At 43.0% G+C, this 24609-nt stretch overlaps 1 long non-coding RNA gene across 1 annotated transcript; it reads left to right on the top strand.

Annotated features, from left to right (window-relative positions):
• Positions 1-15235: 15235 nt before the first annotated feature.
• Positions 15236-20702, top strand: LOC146542150 (uncharacterized). The gene is made up of 3 exons (XR_014880594.1): positions 15236-15353; positions 17703-17854; positions 19764-20702. It is a non-coding gene; the product is annotated as an uncharacterized LOC146542150 (long non-coding RNA).
• The last annotated feature ends 3907 nt before the right edge of the window (positions 20703-24609 follow it).

Raw genomic sequence — 24609 nt, 5'->3', positions numbered from 1 at the left:
TTTCTTGTTCTCATCAGGCCTGAAGATGCCCCAGGTAGTGATTCCTGACCTGTCAGTCCTCACCCAGCATCTGTATCTGATATATATTCTGTTTTCCTGGACACAGGAATGCCTTTTCGTATACTTTTGCCATGCTCAGCAATGCCGCCTCACCTCTAAGTTTGGCATTTCTCCATAGTCCATTTCTCCACAGTCCTTGGATCAATACCTCCAGCATGGATGCTGGGCTAGGCAGTAAAACCAAACTGTAGATATGATTTGCTCAAGGAAAAAAGCATCAGAGATGGGAAAGGACAAGATCAACAATAGATAAAATATTTATCAAAAATAGAAAGCAAATCAACCTAAGATGACAAGACTTAATAGTAAAAAGAAAAATATGGATGAAAAAACAATGGCCAATATGATCTCTGTGCTTGGACGATAAAGAAAACAGGCTATGGGACTATAAATGTTGTGGATCAGACTCTGATTTTCTGGTGGGCAAATTCAAGCAAAGTGAAGAAACTCTCATAACAGTGAGGCATGAGGAAAGAGGAAAAGATGGATATATTGATATCTTTTTTATTCTTTTATTTTGAGGGAAACAAAATCCAGGAAAATTCCAGTTTGCAAGTAAAAGAAAAAAAGAATTAAACTGAAATGACACAGATCAAGTGCATACTGATCCACTAGTCACAACATGAAAAGCAAATAGAACAGAGATATGTGACGTTACAGTATTTTTATACTAGTTGTCTATATACTGAAAGAAAAAGGAGAGAGGGAAAGAGGAAAAGGGGGAAAAAGAAAGAGGGAAAGAGGGAAAGAAGGGAAAGAGGAAGGGAAAAAGAAAGGCAGAAGGCATGGGAAAAGGGAAAGTGAAAAGAAAAGGGAAAGGGAAAAAGGAAGGAGAAGGGAAAGGAAAAGGGAAGACTTTTTTTAAGAAGTACCTCATTGATAGGCTAATCTCTAGGCTTGTGTTTCATGAAAGAAGTACCAGATATGTCTTTGTGCATATTGTATATATATTTCATTTTCGGACACATTAATTTGCATCCAGACCAAGAGACTCTTTCCATGCTAAGTCCAACCACTTGCAAACAGATTTTTCTAAAACCAACAGTGGCGTTGTAGATGTGAAAGTATTCTTCCACTCCACTTCCTGTATTTTCTTAATGTTTGTCACACTACAGCTCAGAGACACTGGAAAGTATACCACTTTACATGAAGTTAAGCAGAACAAAAAGGGCTTCACTTTTGTCTGGAGTTCTGGCTTATCTCTAGGCCTGGGTAAGGTAGAAAATCAAATGGAAGCTGGTAAAGCAAGTAAATGAGTCTAGTTTCCAGGGTAGGTTTTTATGTGTGTTTAGGAGATATCTTTGTGTAAGACCCAAGTCCTGAATACTTTTTGGACCTTCTGGCATAATACGGATCTCCAATAGGTCTGCTCTTTGGCCTTTACTTCGTGTGCTCTTAAAGCCAGAACTTGAGCTCTGAAATTAAACCAGGAACTTAAAGGTGCAGACAGGAGGTTTTTAAATACACTTTATAAAGTCTGAGTACAGGCTGATCTGTCAGTGTAGAAGCAGCCAGTATTATTTACATTTCATCCAGGGAAAGGATTGCTACAAGATATACGGATGCCTGCCAGGAATACTGATTTATGTCAGCTGAAATTACTCCCTGGGTACTTCATCGCATCAGAGTCATGGGCAGACTCAGGTCCCAAGGGCGTGTGGTTGCAACCAGTCATGGGAGCAGTGGTGGGGGTGGCAGCCCCCAGGTATCAGAAGGGGCTTCATTCTGACTCCTCAGTTCCTGGGGCTTTGAACACTTGAATAATATTTGAAAATTGTTTGTAAATGTTTGAAATGAATGATCAAGTTGCTGCGATTAATAAGGTTTGCACTGGTGGACTTTTTTTCTGTGTAGTCTTGCTTAGAGGTTTCTTGAAGTAAATTGGGCTGACACAGGTTTGGATGCATTGCTTTAAAATTTGTGTCTCATTTTCTTATTGTGTGCTCTACTTCGGTGAGAATCTTTCATGTGAGCAGCTCATCTGCATTCACTGAATTGAGAGCAAAGTTTGAATTAAAGTCTGGACATTATATTTTTGTAGTCTCTTAAAGATTTTCTCCGCAATGCTTTCTTGATTTGTTTATCAATGCGTGCATACAGAAAAAAAAAAAAAAATCTATAAAATAATAATCCAGGGGTTTTTGCTTATTGATTGTGTAATAATTGATTTACCCAAAATGATAATTACAAAAATTGGTATATACTAATTCCTCACATTATTATTATTACCAACATCACCACCATTCTTGAGGAAGGTATATTAAAAAAAAAGCCCACTTCCACAATCCCACATGAAGATATCTCACTTGTTCCAGTCAGCTTCAAACCCAAGCACTTTTCCTATTGTTTCTAGGAACAAGTAACTTGCAACATGGGTATGTATTTAACATACTTGCTAATAACTGGAAATAATATTAAACTTCATATGTATGTTTTCTTCCAACTGGGATATTACAATAATTTGCTCCTCAAAAAGTAAGCCAGTGCTCTGACATATGACTTCTTATGTCATTTTATTATACACATATTTTTTTTCAATCACATGTATTTGTTTGTTTCTTCAATTATCTTGCATATAGGTTTCACATTCCCAGGGTTCCACTCATATTTCTGAGTTGGAGAAAGTGAGTCATTACAAAAACATGATCTCTTGGATTAGTTATGGGAACCAGAGCTAGGATGCACTTCTAGATCGAGCTGTGGGGCTTAGTGCTGTTACTGATTCCAGAGGACAAGCCCTTCTTGTTACTTTTAGCTGCTGCAGAGATATTAGCCATGCTATCTCTCAGTCAGAAGTACCAAATCCACCAGAAAATTCAGCATTATATCCTTGTATTTTGATAGTTGCATTATTCACTATCTGCTGAGGATCAAGAGCCAGACTGAGCTTGTTTTGTTCACTGCTCCAAACCTGGCTCGTCAAATCTATCAGATCTGTGTAATACATATGTCTCTGACTCCTATCTCAATCAGTTGATATTGGAGCCTATTGAGACTCAAGTCGCTACACTTCTAATTAAGCACAAACTCAGTGATAGTTAATCATTATCCCAATTTTTTTTTGTCTGTTTATACATCAGTGAAGTTAGGATTACCTCCTAGCAATTCAAGTGAGTGGGTTTTTTTTTTGTTTTTGTTTGATTGTTTTTAAACTAAAATAGAAGTATGAGATAACTCAAACTTCTTTGATAACATTCTGTAAAAGAAGCAATAAATAATCATGACAAGCATATATAAGTTTAACATTTTTGTACCAATTTCCACCAAACCAGTTGAAAGCCAACCAGTGATTACTTGGTCCAAACGAGGTCTTTTTTACTTGAAAATCCTGCACAAACTAAAGCCACCTTTGCCAGGCATTACATTGTCATGGTTTTCATGTCTTGTAATAATAGCTGTGATATGCATGATCACATCTTTAGTTATATTGCCTTTTATGGTGGCAATAATAATCTGTGACAAGCCTGTATTATTTAGCTTTTTCCAAGGGACATAAACACATCTACAGCTTTTCTTGTAACACCATCAGTTCTGTCTTATTTCTATCTGTACCTCTGGCAGTCAAAGATTCACAGAGATCTGCATTTCTTTTGAGATTTTTTTGCAACAAATTATACATATACGAAATATCTCCCTAAATTTTTTCTTGCTGCTATTGTCAGATGCTTTACCAAGTGCTTTTGCAATAAGCAGGACTGCAAATCATAAATCTTCAGAGAAGATGAAATCCCCTTAGTTTTGGATAACATTTTTTAATCTTATTTTGTTCATCACAATGTATGTTATATGACCACTCTCCACTGACCTCTCAGAAACAAAGTTCTGAAGCCTTTTTTGAGAGGACTAAGTATCGCTGTCTTTGTTTCCAATTTTTTTTTTTTAATGCCTATGGCATAGGTGTTAAAACTCCTCAGATAAGACAGAGATATGGGGATAAAACATCGTGCTCTTTAGAAGCATCTGTGAACAACAAACTTCAGCTCACAGTGAAGCTTCAATCTCAATGTCAGTGTTGCAAACCCTTGTTAAGGTTTTCCTTCATGCCTCTTTGGTATTCCTGTTCAAAACCAAAGAATACTCTCTAAGTCTTCAGATTTATTAGTTGCCTCTACTTTTTTTTTTTCTTTTTTTTTTTTTTCCTGCTACGCTCACATCAGTTTCTAATACTATGGGCACATGTTCCCTTCTTTTTATTTCTGAATGATCAATTTTAGATCAATCTGAAAAGGAAGCAGTGTACACCTGAGACAAGCTGTTGAGAGCTACTCATAATCCTTGGAGATTTTCTACCCTTGAGTACACAAAGCCATGGCTGACCACAGTGCTGGTGGCTATGAGCAGAAAGCTGGTGGATGCCTCCTCCCTGCCAGCACTTCTGCAAGGCTTGTGTGAGTTAACTGTTCATTCTCAATGAGCTTTGGTGCTGGCCAGTAATTTGCAGAAGCCTTTCTGTGAGCTGATTGCTCTCTTGTCATTTGCTTTATCTCAGCAGTGCACTATGCAAACCCTTGGAGATTTCTGAAGCTGTATAAAGCATTGTAAAGTCTCCGTATTTAAAGCTGGTCACTGTCGTGGCTCCCCTATTTTGCCATAGTGTATTCAGCTCAAAACTAGCTTTTTTGCACGCATTCCAGCTTTAATCCTGGTAACTCTTTCTCCCACTTGTCTGTTTTTGTGCACTTTTGGATCCCACTGCTTTCTCTGCACTCTGCACTCTTTCCCTCAGCTTCATACTGAGGCAACAGAATATATTTGTTTGGCAAATTCAAACTGTTTGGTCAAAAGTTATTTCTGGGTCTTCCAGTTGTTCCTCAGAGTGCCTAATTAGGACATGGTTTACTCCTCCAGCCTAAAAATGAGATTGCCTTCTCAGGGTCTGACCTTTCAGATGACTGCTGGTTTCTCCCATTCTTCCCATTCTCTTTATTTAAAAAGCCATAAACCACATACTGAGGAAATATATGAAAGCCAGTATATTTATACAGAATGTGTCACTCCTCAAATTTATCTACGACAGTTTCGTAGTTATCCTGCACGAGCTAACTGGAAACTATTAAGAACACCAAGAGTATGAGAATCACTGACTATCAGAAAAAAAAAAGCTATTTTCTGGTGATCTGTCCCCTTGTTGATGGCTGCAGCTACAGAGACAGGGAAGAGTCCTGTTTAAATCATCTCCAGTTGTCCCTGCTGTGGGTAGCAACTTCACTTTTAATGGCCTCTTTCGGCCAGTTGAGAGCTTTTTTTAGGTTCATGTTATAGCCAGTGGCAGGTATTGTTCAGATTTTTGCTGGTCTGGAATCAAAATCCACAGATCCTCAGCTCTTTCTTGTTTATACAAGACAAGAATTTATTTTGCATAGTGGTACATTCAAATCCAGATCAATCTGCCACGGTACTGGGCACAGAGATTCTCATTACTCCATCATCCATTTTTCTTCCAAAAGTACTTTTGTAAAGCCTTGAAAGCATAAAGTATCAAACTGTTGAGATTCTATCAAAACACATGAACCTGATTCACTGCTGGTGTAATATAAGTGATCTATGGAATTACATCAGAGATCATCTCAGGTCCTTGTGTCATCACAGTGGTTACATACTACATACAGAACAAAAACAAAATTGGAAGCCTAAACTATATTTTTATAAAACACAGCAGATTTACTCACTTTTATGGTATGTGCTCTCCAGCTTGCAGTATACTATAGAGTAGCCAGGAAAAAAAGTAAAGGATGCATTCTTTAGTAAGGTATTCTTCTACACTCTGCCACTTGCTATATTTACATTCTTCTCACTATTTGCCAGCATATTTGCAGCTTTTCCTACGGTTCTTCATTGGAAGAGGGAAAACTCTTCTATAAAGCAATTAATAATATAACTATCTCAGGTTCTATTTTATTTTATTTTAGAATCTAACTAGAAATATGATGAAGTGCACATATGCAAGAGCATATTGAAACAGTACTTTACCATGAATATTTTAAGGAATGCAAAGGGTACTAGAATAGTCAAAATGGCAGCTATGCCATTATTATCCATACATCATAGTGTTTACATAGTATAAGTAACTGCAATTAATTATTTAAAGATATTGTGGAAACTGCTTCATTTTAATACAGTATCAATTGACTATCTTACTTGATTATTGTTTAAAACAGATTAATGTCTCAAAATATTTCAATTTATTATAATAAATATGATCGTGGATGAAGTATTCCAAAATATTTTTCTTTTTCACTTGGTAAGGATTAAATAACAAAATCTGTGTTCTTTAGTGTTGATTCCTACTGTTAAACCAACTACATATAAGCAGTACTGATTGCAATATAAAGAATTATTCTCCTGGGTCCTACTTGTATTCATTCTCATTCTACACTTTAAAAACCCATTCATCAATTACTCTGCAGCGGCACCAGAGCTTAGCATATGCATATTATCCTCTCTCATATTCCTATGCAGCCTTCTAGAAAGGAAGAGAGCTATTGTGGGTGTGTGGATGTGTGCCTCCCCTGGCTGACAGGCACACACAGATCTGTGTATTCATTCACAGCGCATCGCACATAATTGCTGAGAAGCCCTTCACAGGGGCTGGATATGAAGCCTCTGCTCCCTCCTCCCAAGGACCTCCTGTACTGTCTGGGGCCTTAGACCAAGCCAGTCTTCTACACAGCGAGGTGAGCGTCAGCACCAGGAGTTTTCTGATATGCAGCATAAGTGAAACGCTGCATAATATGAAATGATATGAAATGATAGCACTATTAATCCTATAGTGCTGGTGATTCCCAGCCCCCTCTGCTACTGATACCAACACCATTGTCTCTGGCTTTAAACTTCATCAATATGCAAACCGAGTGTCACTATGATGGGTGGTAACGTGGTTGGATGCACTTTCTACATTTCTGGCAAATGAGTATAATTATTTTCAGAGCTGCAGGCAACTCATGCATGTTTTATCCTCCATCTGGACCTGCATGGTACACAATAGTGATAAAAGATGATTTTTCCCCTTGGATCTTCATAGGCCATCATCAACACCATCCTGATAAAATGGTCATGTATCCCCTAGCACTTCTATATCTGCCACAGCTTGACAACAATATTATTTCCCTATAGTGCTAAAACACTTCAAATATTCAAGCCCTCTGTGCATATATTTGTGTTTCGAAGCATTCAGCGTTAACATAATGTGGTAATTTATAAACTGACAAATTAACTACGCAGAGATCAGAGCTGGGCCGTATGAGGTCTATGAAGCAGCAGAAAGGAAAGCAGAAGCTTTTTGCACTCTGTAATAATAATCTTATCAAGTGTCAGGGACGGGTTTTAGTCTCCCATTGTCGGTGCTTCTCCCTCCTGGGCTCAGTTACTGAATGCTGAAACTGAGAGGCTATGAGCCACACTATTGCCACGATTGCAACAAACCACACCGTCACTGCTCAGGAAAAGAAGGGGAAATGTGAACTTCCATCACTGCCAATTTTAAAGGCAAAAAGAAGAAAAAAAAGAAGGCAAGAATAGGATTTACCAAAATTAAATATTCACATCCACAAGTAGAAAACAAATACAGTACGGCTGAACAAGAAAAATCAATATCTACGGTGCTGAGGCCGCTAGTGAGAAAGAGGAGAAGAAAGACCAGCTTCCGTTGCTTTGTTATAAAATCACCCTAATGATTAAATCCCATCGCTGCGACACGCTGCCACGGGCTGACCGCTTCCCACGCTGCCCAACGAGGGACCCGCCGCTTTCGAACGAAGGACGGTCCGCCCCGCCCCGCGCAGAGCCCGCCCCGCGCTGCGGGAAGGGAGGCCCCGGCCCCGGCCCCTGCCCCGGCCGCTGCCGCGCGGGATGCGCCGCGCCGGGTGCTGCTCCTGGCGGCCGTGCCGGGGTCGCCATGGCAACAGTGTAATGGATTTGCCCTCTCTCAGTCTCAGAGACCACCTCGAAGCGCGGAGCAAAATGTGCTGGAGCCCAGAGTCCTTCCGAGCCGCGGCTCGCGTGTCAGGAAGCAACTCTGCGAGCGGAGAACGGAGAACACGGGGACGGTAAGAAACCGTCAGTCCCCTGCTCTGCCGCGGCGTTCACACGCCGAGACTCCTCCGGATCCCGTTCTGCCTCGTTTCCCGGTTATTAATGCTCTCTTCGGCCGCGGGTGGCGGCGGCGCGCGGCCCAGCGGGAGGCAGCGGGGAAACCCGCGCCGTCGAGAAGTGTCAGCTCCGGCGCGCTGGTGCCGCGTTTGTTAGCGGCTGCGCAGGGGGGAGTGGAACATCCCTCGCACAGAGGGCCGTGAGCCCCAGCAAGGCACGGGGCATCTGCATCACGGGGCAGCTATGCTCCTTGTCACGTCGAAATGGTCCTTTTCGTCCAAAATCTGATGATAGTTTCATGCATTACCACGTGCTAATAAGGTGCATTCTCACAGGCTTGCTCTTGACTTTTTACCTCTGCAATTGCTCCAGAGGGGCAATTCTCTGACGCCATCCCCGTGATGGCTTAGTCCAGCAGCTCTGACTCAGGTTTGTGGCTGGGACACATCCACACATCCCTGGTCAAGAGCACTCTGACAAAAGCCAATATCCAGACACAAACAAAAGAAACTTTGTAGCACTACAGTTGGATGTCACTCATTGTCAAAAGCAATATGACCTACACAGGCTCAAGCGGCGAGCCCAGGTAAATCTCATGAGGTTCAACAAATCCAAGTAGAGGACTTGCACCTGGATCATGGCAACCCCCATGACGAATACAAGCTGGGGGACAAAATTATGGAGAACAGCCCTGCTGAAAAGGGCTTGAGGGGTACTGATGGGTGGCAAGCTGTATGTGAGCCAGCAATGTTCTCTCGCAGCCCAGAAAGCCAACTTTATCCTGGGCTGCATCAAAAGAAGCATGGACAGCAGGTCAAGGGAGGTGATCCTGACCCTCTGCTCTGCACTGGTGAGGCCTCACCTGGAGTACTGTGTCCAGATGTGGAGCCCTCAGTACAGAAGAGACATGACCTGCTGGAGCACATCCAGAGGAGGGCCACAGAAATGATCCAAGGGATGGAACACCTCTCCTACAAGAACAGGATGAGAGAGCTGGGGCTGTTCAGCTCAGAGAAGAGAAGGCTCTGGGGAGATCTGAGAGTGGTCTTTCAGTATCTAAAGGAAGGCTATAAGAACGAAGGGGACAGACTCTTTAGCACTGTCTGTTCTGAAAGGAAAAGTTGAAGTGGTTTCTAACTAAATGGAGATTTAGACTGATATATGGAAAAATGTTTTTTTACAGTAGAAGTGATGAGGCACTGGAACAGGCTGCCCAGAGAGGTGGTGGATGTGTGGAAGGCTGTGGGCTGATGTGGTGTTGGGGTATCCCATGCTGATACACCCAGCTGTAAGCTGAAAAATGTCTTGAGCAGTCCTCCTTGAATGGTTCCTGTTTAGACTGGACCATTTGGAGTAGTAACACAGCAGAGCCAGGAAGGGCATTCAGTACCTTTCCTGCACCTTTTACTGCTTATATTTCACTCAGCTCCTAGCATGCACAGGTATTTTGGGATCCATGCTGTTGGCAGAGTGAAGATCCTCTGGCAAAGGCCTGTGGCATTCAGTTTGCAGGCGGTGATAACCACCCTGCAGCACCCCTATTTTCTCATCCCATAGGCACCTTACTGCACTCCTGGTCCTTACCCCATAGACACTCTGCAGCTCCCCCCAATCCTCACCACTCCTCACCTCCCTCTGCCAAGTCGTGGTGCCCAGGGCACAGCATCATAGCAGGACTTGAGAGTATGTGGTACGTGAGTGAGATCTCCTGTAAGGCAGATCATTCATTTGCAATGTATTTTTATTCCTTTGACTGGTAAGATGTTTCTTTTCTTTCTATTTGTTGCTTGTCTTCCTCAGCTTGTATGCTGAAATTGGCACTTCATTTTCACTTCAGTCCCAGCCTAATATTAATGCAGGCAGCGATGTAAGAATGTGAAAAAAGAAATCCAATCCTTTCATTCTGTGAACACACTGGTGATGGATTAAATACAGTACATTTTCCTTATATATTATGGAAATATTTCTTGTGTGTCTGAAGATACACTGTGTGATCTAAAGCACTCCATTCAGATATGAAAACAAAGCTGCCCCTGCTGTACTCTGAGTAAATAGGATCCAGCTAATGGTGTGTTGCGTAAATGAGGCTCACATTAGATTGAGTGCATTTGGGTCTGTTTATCCAACTCTTCTTTGCGAGAGCTTTCAGCCTCCAGTTTCCCTGTGCAAATGTCTCCGGTACCGGTGCCTAGGGAAATGGTCTGAAGGAGTCCAAGATTTTACATCTGAATTCAGCATGGAGGAAAATGGATGCCAAGGTCATGTTGAGAATAAAGAAACTGATTCCAAGGGCAGCAGAACAAAGACAAAGGCCCAGACTGCAGCAAAACATTTTCCTCGTCATTGTTCTGCTCTGTTAAAAAAAAACGGTTGTAATAGAAGGTGATGATGGAGAGAAAATATTATGGAAACTGCACATAGCAAAACGTTGCCAGTGATTTATCACATGTCTTCTGATAGCTCCTGCAGCACTATCAGCTTTCTGCACAAACGGTGGCAGGGCAGGCCCTGGTAGTGGCTTCCTTCCAGCAGAAACCTGCCAGTCCTGGCCATTGATCCAGATGTATGTGTTGGCTCAGGAGCAGAGGCTGCAATCTACATCCTTCCATGAATGTTTTCAGGAGTAAGCTATTTCATGCTTTACTGTTATTGCAGTTCTGAATATGTGTATAATGCAGTACTGTACATTTAACAAAGTCCTGCATTGTACCACAGATGTGACCCACTCTGTTTCATGTAGTGCCAAGGATTGGGAAGATAACGGTGCAGAATTAAGAGAGTTTCTATTGTGGCTCCCCACTAATTATTACAATATTTTCAAGATAATACCACAAAGTGCCACATGGAATGTATTTATATTCAGATAGATTTCATATTGTGTTAAAAATAGGTGGCTTCATTTAAATCACATACATATCTACTGACTGCTCAGAAAAGCCTCAGTATGCAGCAGTGCAGAATAAATCTGGTGAGGTTTATTATTATTATTATTATTATTATTATTATTATTATTATTATCATTTTATATATACATATATAAGCAGGGGTTGTATGGTTTTTCTAATCCATGAAGAAAATATGACATGAGCAGGCAGTGCAGGACATCTTGGTATGTCCTTAGCCCTCCAAGGAGAGTTGAAATTTCTGCAGGGCACATATGTCTGTGTGCAAATCAGCTCATTTCACCTTAAATAAACATGGGAACACTTTGCAGATAGCTAAACAGATGATAATGAGGCAGAAGTGATTTTTCAGAAACCAATGGAGCCGCCAGGGTGTTGCATCTGGAATCAGTGTCACCCCACCAGGCAAGGAGCTTCCTGCTGCCCACAGGCAGTACTTTGCCACAGCTTCCTTCGCTTGGCCCTGAGTTGCTTGGCTCAGTTGCACAAACTGCTGTGGCTTTGCTAGCCATTTCAAGTCATACAAAGGATTTTTAAAAACCTTATTAAAAAGAAAAAAAGAAGAAATAGAATGTGCTTAACAGTAGCAAGACCATGAGGATTGTCTAGAAATCACTCCAAAAAGCTTCAGGATGAGGTTTTGCAATGGGGACCTGAGCTGGCAGGAGGACAGTGGCCCAGCATGCTGCCAGGACAAGCCTGGAGCTGGAGTGCCACATCCTGCACCACAGCCACACAGAGAGACCCACACCAGCCAGGCCCAGTTGTTGCGGTCACACTGGGATGTAGCACTGTTCTGCTACTGTGGAGATGGTGCTATTAGCAAAGCCCCACAGTTTTGGGAGCTCTGCCTGTTGTGATGTGAGACCCACAGCTGGAGTGAGGAGAGCCCGTGATGGCTCTCTATGTTTATGACCTGGTTTTAAAGAGAAACCAGCGGTTTTTATTCACGTGTGTACAAAAAATACTTATAGGTCTTTTTTTTTTTAAAGTTACATTTGATGCAAATTTAATATAATTTAAAAGTCTGTTTGCAAAATTCTTAAGATGTTATCATTGTCCAAAGGGCATTCCCTAAACAGATTTAGTAATTATTCATTGAATATAATATTTTGTATGAACTTTTTCCCATCGATTCTAAAGTTTCACAAAGTACAAAGACTCTTGATTTTTTTTTGTCCAAGACTGCTTTTTTTTTTGTAAGACTGCTATATATGATAGTCCAAAACCTTATACAATGATACAGCTCTGCTGAAAACTACGTAAACCTGTTTTACCATGACACATACCTGCAGCCCACTGCTGCCCCTAGTTCTGTTTTCAACTCTTCTACAGCTGGCTTTGGTCTTAACGGTAGCATGGAGTTCTATAAGACAATTTATGTGCCTCGTGACAAAGCAGTTATTTTATCTGTGACAGTTTTTGCTTAATTATGTTTTTATTATTTTTTCCCATGCCTTTTCTGTGCCATTCATTAATTGATACTGTCCTGCTTTCAGCTCAGACAGAGGTGATTTTCTTCATAGTGTCTCCTGTGATGCTGTACTTTGGTTTTAGGAGAAAAACAATGCTGATAACACATCAGTGTTTTAGTCGTTGCTGAGCAGTGCTGCACAGAGCCAAGGACATTTCAGTTTTTCAGCTTCTCATACAGTCTTAGGGGGCTGAGGGAGTGCAAGGAGGTGGCCAAAGGGATATTCCATTCTGTACAGTGTTGGGTGGAAAATCTAAATATCTGAGGGAGTTGTCCAGGGAGACTAGCTGAGCACTGATCAGCAGCTAGTGAGTAATTGCATTTTCCATCATTTGTTTTGTTTTATTATTATCGTTATTTTGCTTTAATGTGATCATTTGTTGTATTATTATCATTACTATTTATTTTCTCTTCCCTTTCTGTCTTAGTAAAGTGTTTTTATCTCAACTTACAAGTTCTATTTTGTTTTCTTTTCTCTCAGTTCTCTCCCCCATTCTACTGAAAGGGAGAGGTGTATGCAAATGTCTGTGTGGCATTGAGCTGCTGCTAGGTTAAACCACAACAGATGTGTTCATTGGGTTCCATTCTCTTCTGTGCTTGACCAGCAGAATCACTGAGAGACAGCCACAATGTTCATTTGGCACATACCTCAACAGTGGTGCTCAAGTGGTGGACCATGGCATCTTCCTATTGACTTTGGGATGCTCCTTGCAGGGCAGAACACATCCAGAACACCAACCAGTCTATTCTATATAGAAACACAGAATCAGAGGGTCCTTAGAGATGGGGGGGATCTCTGAAGGCCATTTAGTACAACTCCCCTGCAATGAACAGGAACTCCACAGCTAGATCATGTTGCCTTATCTAGCCTCACCTAGGTGGAGCATCAACTACATCACTGGAAAACCCATTCCAGTGCCTCACCGTATCTCACAGCACTAGATCTTTTTCAGCCCTGTAAATTTTTCCTTGTCTTAAGTTGTTCCTAATTTTTACTGTTCTGTAGGATGGAACAATGACACCTGGACAAGCCCTGGAAGTTAGAGCATACACTTAAATTGTATGAGTCAGCAGTGAGCCCTTGCAAGTAAGAACTCTTAACAGAATTCTTGACTGCATTAGGTAAAGTATTGCCATCAGGTTAAGGGAGGTGAGCCCTCCCCTCTGCTCAGCATTGGTGGGGCTATAGCTGAAGCACTGTGTTCATTTCTGAGCCTCCCGGTACAAGTGGCACCTGGGATACTGGAAAGAATCCAACAATGGGCACAAATAATGAAGGGCCTGAAGGAGGATCCTTCCTCTTATGAGGAGAGGTTGAGAGCTGAAACTGTTCAGCCTGAAGAAGTGAGGTCTCAGGGACATCTCACCAGGTCCACAAATACCCGAAGGTTCTGGTTTCCAAGAGGACCGAGCCAGGCTCTGTCAGTGGTGCCCAGTGCCAAGACAAGAGGCAGTAGGCACAAACAGGAACACAGAAGGTTCCCTCTGAGCGTAAGGAGCACTTCTGTGCTGTGCAGGTAATGGAGCTCTAGCACAGGCTGCCTAGAGAAGCTGTGGGGTCTCCCCTTTGGAGATCTTTGAAAGTCCCCTGAACATGGGCCTGGACACCCTGCCCTGTGGGTTTCTACTACTGCAGGCATTGGGTCAGATGGACCTAGAGATCCCCATCAAATTCAGCCATTCTGTGATTCTACGTTTGCATTGAGCTCTCTCAGGTATTATTCTTCAATTTGTTTCTGATGGATCCTAATACCCTGGCAGTGCTGCTGACTGTTGCTGTTGCTGAACTCAGATCTTTATCCATTTGTCTGCAGTGATGACTCCCAGGTGATCTACGTGCTTTGGAAAATGATACACTAGGACTATTTTCTGAATATATACACTTAATTACTGATATCTCCACACAGTGCTATTTGTGAGCACGACAAATGTGCTTTGAGGGTCCTGAAATAAATATATGCAGTGCAGATGTGCCCTGTAGACTTGCCCTTAGCATGCAAAAAAATAATGCATGAGTGGTACAGGCTGCCAACCCTTACAGTTCAGATAGCAACACAGAGTTTCACCTGCCAAACCACTGCCCCGCATGCATCTTGCTCACCTGAGCACAGGAATTTCCTCCAAATATTTTCAGTGTTTAGTTAACGTTAAAGTAAAGGTTGTTGCAAAAGCTCTAACCATTTAGCTTTTTTTAATTTAATTGAATAGGTTTAAAATATATTTTTTTTCTTTTTTAAGTTACTGTCCAGGTTTAAAATTTGAATTTTATAACAAGAGGAGATCTGGAAAAACAAAAAAGAATTTAATAAAATTAGGATTTTTAAAATTATATTTCTATTTTTTATTTTTTATTTTGTTATATTATTTTTGTTATATTACTTTTATTATGATATACTTAATTTCAACATTGTCCAGACATTGCTGCAGAGTTTTGATTTTTATAGAAAACTGTAAATATAACTAAAATAGTAGCTTTAAATTTTCATGTCATGAAATGAAGTTCTAGACAAAATGAAATATTACGACATTGATCGCCGATCTTAGCTGCCTCAGAGCCGTCCCGGAGGACCAGCAGCGAGCGACCGCGAGGTTCAAGGGGATTTCGGACAGTCCCTTCACTCAGCGAACCACGGAGCCAACGAAACAGCCTGGCAGCTCTCGCCTGGCAGCTCTCGCGAGAGCGGCTGACGCAGTGCATGGGCGTTGCATGGATAACGGCGCTGCATTCACGCCCCCGTGCCGTGGAAAAGCCTCGAGGAGGGCAACGACACCAGAGACGAACAGGAAGGGTCGGGTCTGTGAATCGTGTGGCTACCTCTACAGTGCTGGTAAGTATTCTGCTTAGCCATGGCTGCGTCCCGGCGGAAGGCTGCTGCCAGAAATAATGAGGTGACACAGATAGAGGTCCCGTGCTCTAACAGAAGGAAAGCGGCAGCCAAGAAGACTGCGGAGACCCAAACTGAGGCCCCGCACACGTACGAAAGGAAGGCTGCTGCCCAGAACAATGAGGGTACTCAGACTGACACCCCAAACCAAGGTGCTGGTATGCAGTCCTATGGCTGTAGTGAGTGCCAGAGCGGGGCATTACAGGCCTTTGCAGTGCTAGGTGAGAGAGGCAACGATTGTGTACGATGTGACCAGGCAAACTACTTACTCAGCCTTGTGGCCAACCCACAGGATGAGGTGGAGAGACTGAGGAGCATTCAGGAATGTGAGAGGGAGATTGATTGCTGGTACCAAACCCTATCAGCCCCTAGATCTCAGCAGCCAGATGAGGCAAGGAGATCAAGCTCAGATGACGAAGTAAGTCTCCCTCTGCCGCCTTGCAAACAGGTGACAGAGGGGAACCTACATGCAGACAGTGTTCCTGCTGCAGTGAACCCACTATCCTCTCCAACTCCCAGGAACAACGGCAAAGAATTGGGGGATGTAGGGCAGTGGCATAAGGCCCCTGCTGAGTGATGCAGGCGCGCCATCCTGGTGAGTCCCCAATCCCCCCAGCTGCCCCTGCAAAACAGGTTCAGTGCTCTGCAGGGTCAACTGGACAATGGTGGTGATGATGGTTCTCCCCAGTTGGTGGTGCTCCCCAAGTCTGACCAGTCTTCGCCTAGCGTTAAAACTTAATCGACTAGGAAAAAACAACGGGTCGTTGTTATTTATGACTCTCTGCTGAAGGGAGCAGAAGGGCGAATATATAGACCAAACCCTCTACATAGGGAGGTCCGGGTTAAGGATATGAGGAAGAAACTTCCTTCCCTAGTCCAGCCCACTGATTACTATCCCTTGCTCTTGTTTCAGGTTGGTAGTGATGATTTAGGCAGAACTTCCCTAAGTACTCTGAAAAAGGATTTCAGAGCCTTGGGGAGACAGGTAAAGGGTTCAAGAGCACAAGTTGTGTTCTCCTCTATTCCTCCAGCTATAGGGAATAATGAGGGATTTGATATAATGGGTCAACGGATTAATACCTGGCTCAGAGCTTGGTGTGCCCGGCAGGGGTTTGGGTTTTTTGACCTCAGCTCTGTTTACATGAGACTGGGCCGGCTAGCAACTGATAGGACTGACTTCTCCCACCAGTCGAGAGGAGTCTTAGGACGGAAGTTGGCTAGGTTCATTCAGAGGGCTTTAAACTAGGTACGAAGGGGGGGTGGGGGTATAACTGGGGTCACTAATACGGAGCCTGAACGTAACGTCCCTGTGCTTGCAGGAGAGGGATATGTTTGTAAGACCCCATCTTCTTGTGCCTTAGTGGAAGAGGAGGATGATTCACCCCTTTGTAGGAAAAACACGAGGGCAGGTGTGAGGTTGGTGGCTGTGGAAACACCTGAGTGTGGTCATGAGGGTACTAGGGTTACTGCCACTCGCAAGGAGACCAAGCTCAGGTGTCTTTATACTAATGCAAGCAGCATGGGTAATAAGAGGAGCTGGAGGTCATTGTCTGTTCAGAAAGTCACAATATAGTTGCCATCATGGAAACGTAGTGATGGCACTCCCACAGTTGGAGTGCAGTGATGAAGGGCTACCAGCTTTTCAAAAGAGATAGGTTGGGTAGGAAAGGTGGTGGTGTAGATCTGTATGTTGAAAAAGACTATGAATGTGTGGAAATCAATAATGTTGATGGTAGGGTTGAGAACATATGGATCAGAATAAAAGCAAAGGCCAACAAGACTGACGTTATTGTGGGAGTCTGCTACAGGCCACCCACCCAGGATGAAGAGGTGGACAAGATGCTTTATAAACAGTTGGGTGAGATCTCTAGGTCACTCCCCCTTGTTCTGGCAGGGGACTTTAACTTCCCAGACATCTGCTGGAACTATAATACAGCTGACAGGGAACAGTCCCGGAGGTTCCTGAAGTGTGTGGGAGATAACTTCCTGACACAGCTGGTGAGGGAGCTGACGAGGGGAAGCAATATTCTGGACCTGCTGTTTGTTAACAGAAAAGGTCTGGTGGGGGATGTAAAGGTTGGAGGCCGTCTGGGGCAAAGTGATCATGAGATGCTAGACTTCTCTATCCTTATTGAACCATGGAGGGGAGTCAGCAGAACTGCCACCTTGGACTTCCGGAGGGTGGACTTCAACCTCTTTAGGACTGTGGTTGAGAGGGTCCCTTGGGAGGTAGTTTTGAAGACTGTGAGAGTCCAGGAAGGCTGGGAATATTTTAAGGAAATTGTTTTAAAGGTGCAGGACCTGACCATCTCTGTGTCACGGAAGACGAGTCGATGGGCAAGGAGGCCGGGCTGGCTGAACAGAGACCTTTGGCTGGAACTCAAGAACAAAAGGAAAGTTTATGATCTCTGGAAGAGTGGGCAAGCTACTTATGAGGATTACAGGTATGTAGTGAAGCTGTGCAGGGAGAAAATTAGAAAAACCAAAGCGCAGTTAGAACTGAGCTTGGCCACTAAGGTAAAGGAAAACAGTAAATGCTTTTATAAACACATTAAGAGCAAAAGGAAGGCTAGGGAGAATCTCCATCCCTTGTTGGATGCCGAGGGCAACCTGGTCACCAAGGATAGGGATAAGACTGAGGTACTTAATGCCTTCTTTGCCTCAGTCCTTAATTATAAGACTTGTTACTCCCTGAGAACACAGCCCCCTGCACTGGTAAATAGGGATGGGGAACAGAATAAGCCCTTCATGATCCATGACGAGATAGTTTTGGACCTGCTGCAAAAGCTGGATGCTTACAAGTCCATGGGACCAGATGGATTGCACCCTAGAGTGCAGAGGGAGTTGGCAGATGCGATTGCCAAGCCACTGTCCATCATTTTTCAGCAGTCCTGGCTAACCGGGGATGTCTTGGTGGATTGGAAACTGGCAAATGTGACGCCCATCTTCAGAAAGGGCCGGAAAGATAATCCTGGTAGCTACAGGTCTATCAGTCTCACCTCGGTGCCCGGGAAGGTTATGGAACGAATAATCTCAGGAACCATCACGGACCAATTAAAGGTCAACCAGGGGATCAGGCCCAGTCACATGGGCTTACGAATGGTAGATCCTGTCTGACAAACCTGATTTCATTCTATGACAAGGTGACCCGCTTAGTGGATGAGGGTCAGGCTGTCGATGTGGTCTACCTGGACTTCAGTAAGGCCTTTGACACTGCCCCATAACATTCTCGTGGAGAAGCTGACTGGCCATGGTCTGAATGGGTGTACGCTCCTCTGGGTGAAGCACTGGCTGGATGGCCGGGCCCAAAGAGTCGTGGTCAATGAAGTTGGATCTCGTTGGCGGTTGGTCACAAGCGATGTCCCGCAAGACTCAGTACTGGAGCCGCTTCTGTTTAACATCTTCATTGATGATCTTGATGAGGGGATTGAGTGCACCCTCAGTAAGTTTGCAGATGACACCAAGTTAGGAGGGAGTGTTGATCTGCCAGAGGGAAGAAGGGCACTGCAGAGGGACTTGGACAGACTGGATCGATGGGCCAAGGTTAACGGCATGAGTTTCAATAGGGCCAAGTGTCAGGTCCTGCATTTTGGTCACAACAACCCCAGGCAACCCTCCAGGCTTGGGGAGGTCTGGCTGGAAAGCTGCCTGATGGAAAGGGACCTTGGTGTTCTGATGGACAGTTGGCTGAACATGAGCCAGCAGTATGCCCTGGTGGCCCAGAAGGCCAATGTCATCCTGGCTTGTGTCAGGAATGGTGTGGTGAGCAGGACTAGGGAAGTCATCCTGCCCCTCACCTTCACTTCAACTCTCTGTTGGGCACCTCAGTACAGAAGGGACGTGGACTGGAGCAGGTCCAAAGAAGGGCAACGAGGCTAATGAAGGTCTTGGAAAATCAGCCCTATGAGGAGAGGCTGAGGGAGCTGGGGCTGTTCAGTCTGGGGAAGAGGCGGCTGAGGGGAGACCTTATTGCTCTCTTCTGGTACCTGAAAGGTGCTTACAGTGAGAGGGGGGTAGGTCTCTTCTCAAGTTGGGCCAAGGTAAGTTTAGGACACTGGGAAACACTTCTTTACAGAAAGGGTGGTTAAACATTGGAATGGGCTCCCCAAGGAGGTGGTTGAGTCACCTTCCTTGGATGTGTTCAAAAACTTTGGATGTGGTGCTCGGAATTTGATTTAGCAGAGGGTTGTTAGAGTTAGGGTAGTATGGTTACATTGTGGTTGGGCTCAATGATCCTGAAGGTCTTTTCCAATCTGAGCAATTCTATGATTCTATGATGCTAGGTGAAAGTGGAAATTCAGAAGTTTCACCAGAAATGTTACCTTACGTGTTTCATCTTTCTCTTTCATTTAGAGGCAGCTGAACATGAGTCTTTACTATGAAGCTGACTACACAGTAGGAAATTACCAGCCAGAAACCAAGACTTTGGAGATGCATGAATAAGGGAGATGGAACGTGGTGAATGCTGCTACAGCTCCTAATCGTGCTGAAACAACTTGCCAGAGCATATCATGCCAGGCCCAGAGCTGAGAGGAGTGGGACAGTCAGTACAGAGAGTTGAAGTGAACCAGCTCTGGTGGTAGGTTGTGAAATATGTAGCTGAGTGTCTGAAGGTACTAGCAGAAAAGAAACCACAAAATGTAGTGAATTGGATGTACCCACACTTGCACTGACTCTTCAGAGAAATGAAGCTGTGGAGACTGGCACTGCACAGGACAGAGTGTGCATAGCTGTAGAGGAGGAAGGGATCTTGCAAAATTTTGGGAGTGTGTAGAGAGCAGATAGCATGAGATGGGGCACCATCACGCTGGTTGCGGTGGATTCAAGATGGCAGCAGAGGTGGCATGGACTCTAAGAGGGTGGATTTTAGGGACAGAAATCCTTGTTCCCAAGACTAGTCATGGAGGATAAAAACTGAAGCAAGCATAGATGGGATTTAGCTTCACAAAGTTAGCTGCAGATATAAACAGGAGAAGCTTTGGCAACATTCTAATTTAATTTTAAAATAGGGCATCTTTACTTGAGTGTCAACATTACCTGAAATATATCTGAAATATCTTGGCAAATCTTTGCACTTAAGAGGTTAAGATGAGTTGTGTCCTTAAAAGCTAAGAATGACTTATGTATATATCAGTTTTCTAGAAGAAGACTTCTGACTGCTAAGCATGAGCTGGTCAAATTTACCTCTGGATTCAGGAATTTTCCAGTCACCATCTGTGTAATGCCCACTTAGTTTAATGAGTTATACAGAGGGTACAGTTTAATGGCAAGCCAGTTTAATGACAAGCACCACCATTCAATAAATAACATTTTTTAAAAAAATCTGAATGTTCTCTTCACATGTGTCTTTAAAATTCCCAATTAAGCAATAGCAAAAAGCATAATGACTTCTTCTGGAATTACATGAGAGTACATTCGTTTTAACACTTACCTTCTAACTCTAAAACAACATCACCAAAGCCAGTGCATCAAATATATGTGTACTTTTCTTAAGCTGGTTGATAAGAGGGCAGCCAGGAAAGAAAAAGATGCACCAATTTCAAAATATCTATGACATAATGAAGATGCCTAAAATACTGGTCTTCCCTTTTTGAAGACTTGGAGGAGATATGCCACTGCTTTCTAAGACATGCATTAGGCAGTTATACCTAGGTACTTTAACTTATATATCTCCCTTTAAATCAACGAGGGTACAGATGACACTTGATTAAGGAGGATCAGTGCCCTAAAACAATTGCAGTGGGGAGTGCACCCACCAGCTCAGCAGTGGCTGCTTTTCTGAGGCCTTCTGACTTCTCCTTCTCTTTTGGTGCCCAGGCTTGCCACTAAGATAGGATTCCTACCACTAAGGTAGGATAAATTCCCAATAGCATGATAATTCCACCTTGCTACCTGTTGCAATACTCTGTCTACAACCTTATTTTCCATTCCCAGTGCTCACAGAGTCACTTTGAAAAGTGAGGTTATTCATATACGGGTTGAGTCTTTTAAAGTAACCGTATCCTTATCTTCTTAATAGTTCCCAGGAACTTTTGCCTGAGCTTGCAGATGACACCAAGATGAGTGGTACCGTTGACACTCCAGAGGGAAGGGATGCTATCCAGAGGGACCTGGACAGGCTAGAAAGGTGTGCCTATGTCAACGTCACAAAGTTCAGCAAGGCCAAGTGCAAGGTCCTGCATCTGGGCTGGGACAATCCCAAGCACATTTGGTCCATTTACTTTCCAAAACTAGTGCTGTAACCTGAGAACATGTCTTATTTTGGCCAGTGTAAGTGCCCATGCAGTCAGAGAGGTCTTACATCTGGAGACGGAAGAAACAATTGCCTATGCTTTCTATTCAGTCCTTTTTTATTCATTCCATTAGTTTACAACTTTAAAAGTACATAATCTCCTGTCTGTTGTTATTGTTTATGTGGAAACCAATTACATAGCTTTTGCAATAAATAAGAGAGTACATAACAGAGGTAGGAATAGATCCAAGTGAATTACCATCCTATTTATGTGCACGTAAGGAGCGCTAGGACTGAACTTTGACAATCTCCTATCAAAGAGGTCTGCCATCCACTGATGAAAGACAGAAGGTGGTAGAGCAGTTCTGTCCTACGTGTGTGCAGAGCATTGTACCCATGCTCACTATGAGTTATCACTCCTTTATCTCCTCTTAAGAAAGCCTTTTTACTCTTTTTCACTTCTCTGTCTACGTTATTTGCTTGGAGTCACAAACACAAAACTACTGAATAAAAGAAAAGGTGCACCTGAGCCTCACACACTTTTGTGGCAGGCCTTTCAGTATTTTTAGCAAGGAGATTTTCTTGGCATTGGCCATATCATGGTGTAATTGCTTTAGTAGAAGAAAAGATGAAGTATCAGTGAGGCTGGCAGAGCTTGTGGCCTGAACAGTCTTGCACTGAGGATTTGTTCCTGCCCAGCAGTCAGCCCTCACTTTGACAAATCTGAGAGCAGAAAGGTGACCACGGGTTTATATCCCTTGTGTTACGTTACATCAATCATTTTATGAGTAAACAACATAAAACAAGTTTAGAAGCAAAGGCTATAATAAGCAATGCTTCACAGTGTTAAAGAAGTGAGTACAAATGGCATTTATCTGAGATTATACCTGCCTGTTGTGCAGACCTTCAGCTTTTATGCAACAGCTGATGAAACCATTTCTTTTCAACAGGCTAATTGCCAGCCTTGAGAAGGTGCTTGGCATGCATATATATGATGAGGTGTTTGAGCACATAACAAGGTCTTTGACTGGATAGAGTCCCTTGTACTCAGCACAGGGGAAAAAAAAAAAAATACATTAAAAGCCAACTCTCTATTTAGTACAATTCTAATTCAGGTCATCAAGCCTAGTTCTCTTCATGGCTAATGTTTTGGATTTATTTCAATGAAGCAAGAGTTAGCTAGAAAAAAACTTGTCCTACCTAAAATTCTGTGTGCAGGTTACTGAGAAAACGTAAAATGAAAAAAACAAAGAGCATACATTAAAACCAGTGCTGGACAGCTTTCAATTATATAGCTTTTGTTTAAATAAGAGATTACCAGAAGAATTTCAAGCCTTTTTTCCATTGTTAGTTGTGAGCAATCCCATCAGATGTGATTCATCTTCTACACAATCACATGCATTTACTTGTTCATACACATTTGTCACCAGCTAATATCTGCCTTTTCATGGTGTGTTAATCCATAGACATGAAAAAAGCTGATTTTTGAATGGTATTTTATCAGTGGGTTTTGACATGAGGGTGATCTTTTAATTTATTTTCTTCCTTTTTTACATGGCATTGTCAGTCTTAATTTATAAAGCAAGGTGAAAGAAAAGTACCTTAAGTTCAGAAATCTGTGAGTGGGAAGAGAAACAGTAGGGAGGAAGAAAAAAATTTTCCTTTACTTTTCCCCATTTTCAGTGGTGTATTTGTGTAATAAACCCCAGGACAATTAGAATCTGATGTTGGGAGGTGTTTTTGTAGTGCTTGCATCAAGGCCTTCTGAAACTGGCAGGAAGGCTCCAATTCTCTCAGGAGCTGCATGCGGGGCCAGGAGGAATTGGCTGGGGAAGATACTGCTCCTCTCCTTCAGCTCCCACTTTTCCCTCACTTTGCAAATCAATACAGGCTGCTGGGGGGAAACTTGGTCTCTTCTATTGCCCTGAAGAAACAGAAGATAGCTACCAAAAGCCACTGTGTACTTTAGGATTAGTATGGACAGTGGCGTCTCTTCAACACAAATTCCAAGTGTTTTCCTTTTTGATAAATAGAGAGCTGCTGAAGTAAGAGGACAACTTGTTCTTTTCTTCCTTTCTCCCAACTCCACTCTTCCCTCCTTTCACCAAAGCAACTGACGAAAGCTCTCCCTCACTGCAAGCTGTTTCCTGCAGCTGTCTAATGAACTGATCAGTGCAATGTTCTTTGTGAGATGGGCTACAATGTGCCAAAGTTGCAAAAGAGTGAATTTATTGTACGAGGTGAAATATAATTTTCTTGCTTTGTGTGTTTAGTGGTACTAATGGTGATCTTATATTTCTGAGGTGCCTCTCCTCCCAGAGGCTTTATAAACCCACACAAATACTCAGCATCTATATGAAGATTTCTTCTGCTTCTGTTAAAACACGTCATCTTCTCAGTGACTGCTGCAACTGCTACAACCTATCTCTCTAGGACAGAAAATACAGCTTGTCTGGCTCATTTAGAAACAGCAGCTGAGGGAGAGAGATGCAGGAGATAGGTGTGAAGATGACTACTTCTTTCTGCCAAAAGGATCCAGATTCAGAAGCATGAACCAGTCTTACTCTGCAGATAAGTCTGGTGTGACTCACCTCCAGAAGGGGATACAAAATCTGCCTCTAAAACTTTCTTGGAATTTGCTCCCACACTGTGATGCTAAGTTTTTCTGGGACACATCACCACAGTGATGGGACTTTTCTAGAAGACAGGGAAAGGAAGCAGCGAAGATCAAATAAATTATTGACCACCAATTTTTTGTTTGGCTTTTATTTGGAAAACAGAGCAGTTGTTTAGTGTGAAACATCATCCAAGACCGAAGAACCTTCACCTTCTCCTCATCTTTATCCTCATTGGCATCTTAATCCTCATTTTCATTCACCTCCACCTTCAGCTTCATCTTCACCCTCTTTCAAGAAGTGATAGGATTTTTCCAGATGGGAAATTGCCACTTTCTAGATGCCCGGCAGA

The sequence above is a fragment of the Meleagris gallopavo genome, chromosome Z (assembly GCF_905368555.1).
Source record: "Meleagris gallopavo chromosome Z, MGAL_WU_HG_1.1, whole genome shotgun sequence".
Lineage (NCBI taxonomy): Eukaryota > Metazoa > Chordata > Aves > Galliformes > Phasianidae > Meleagris > Meleagris gallopavo.
The sequence above is the reverse complement of the archived record's forward strand: the minus strand, read 5'-3'. Positions and strand labels throughout refer to the sequence as shown.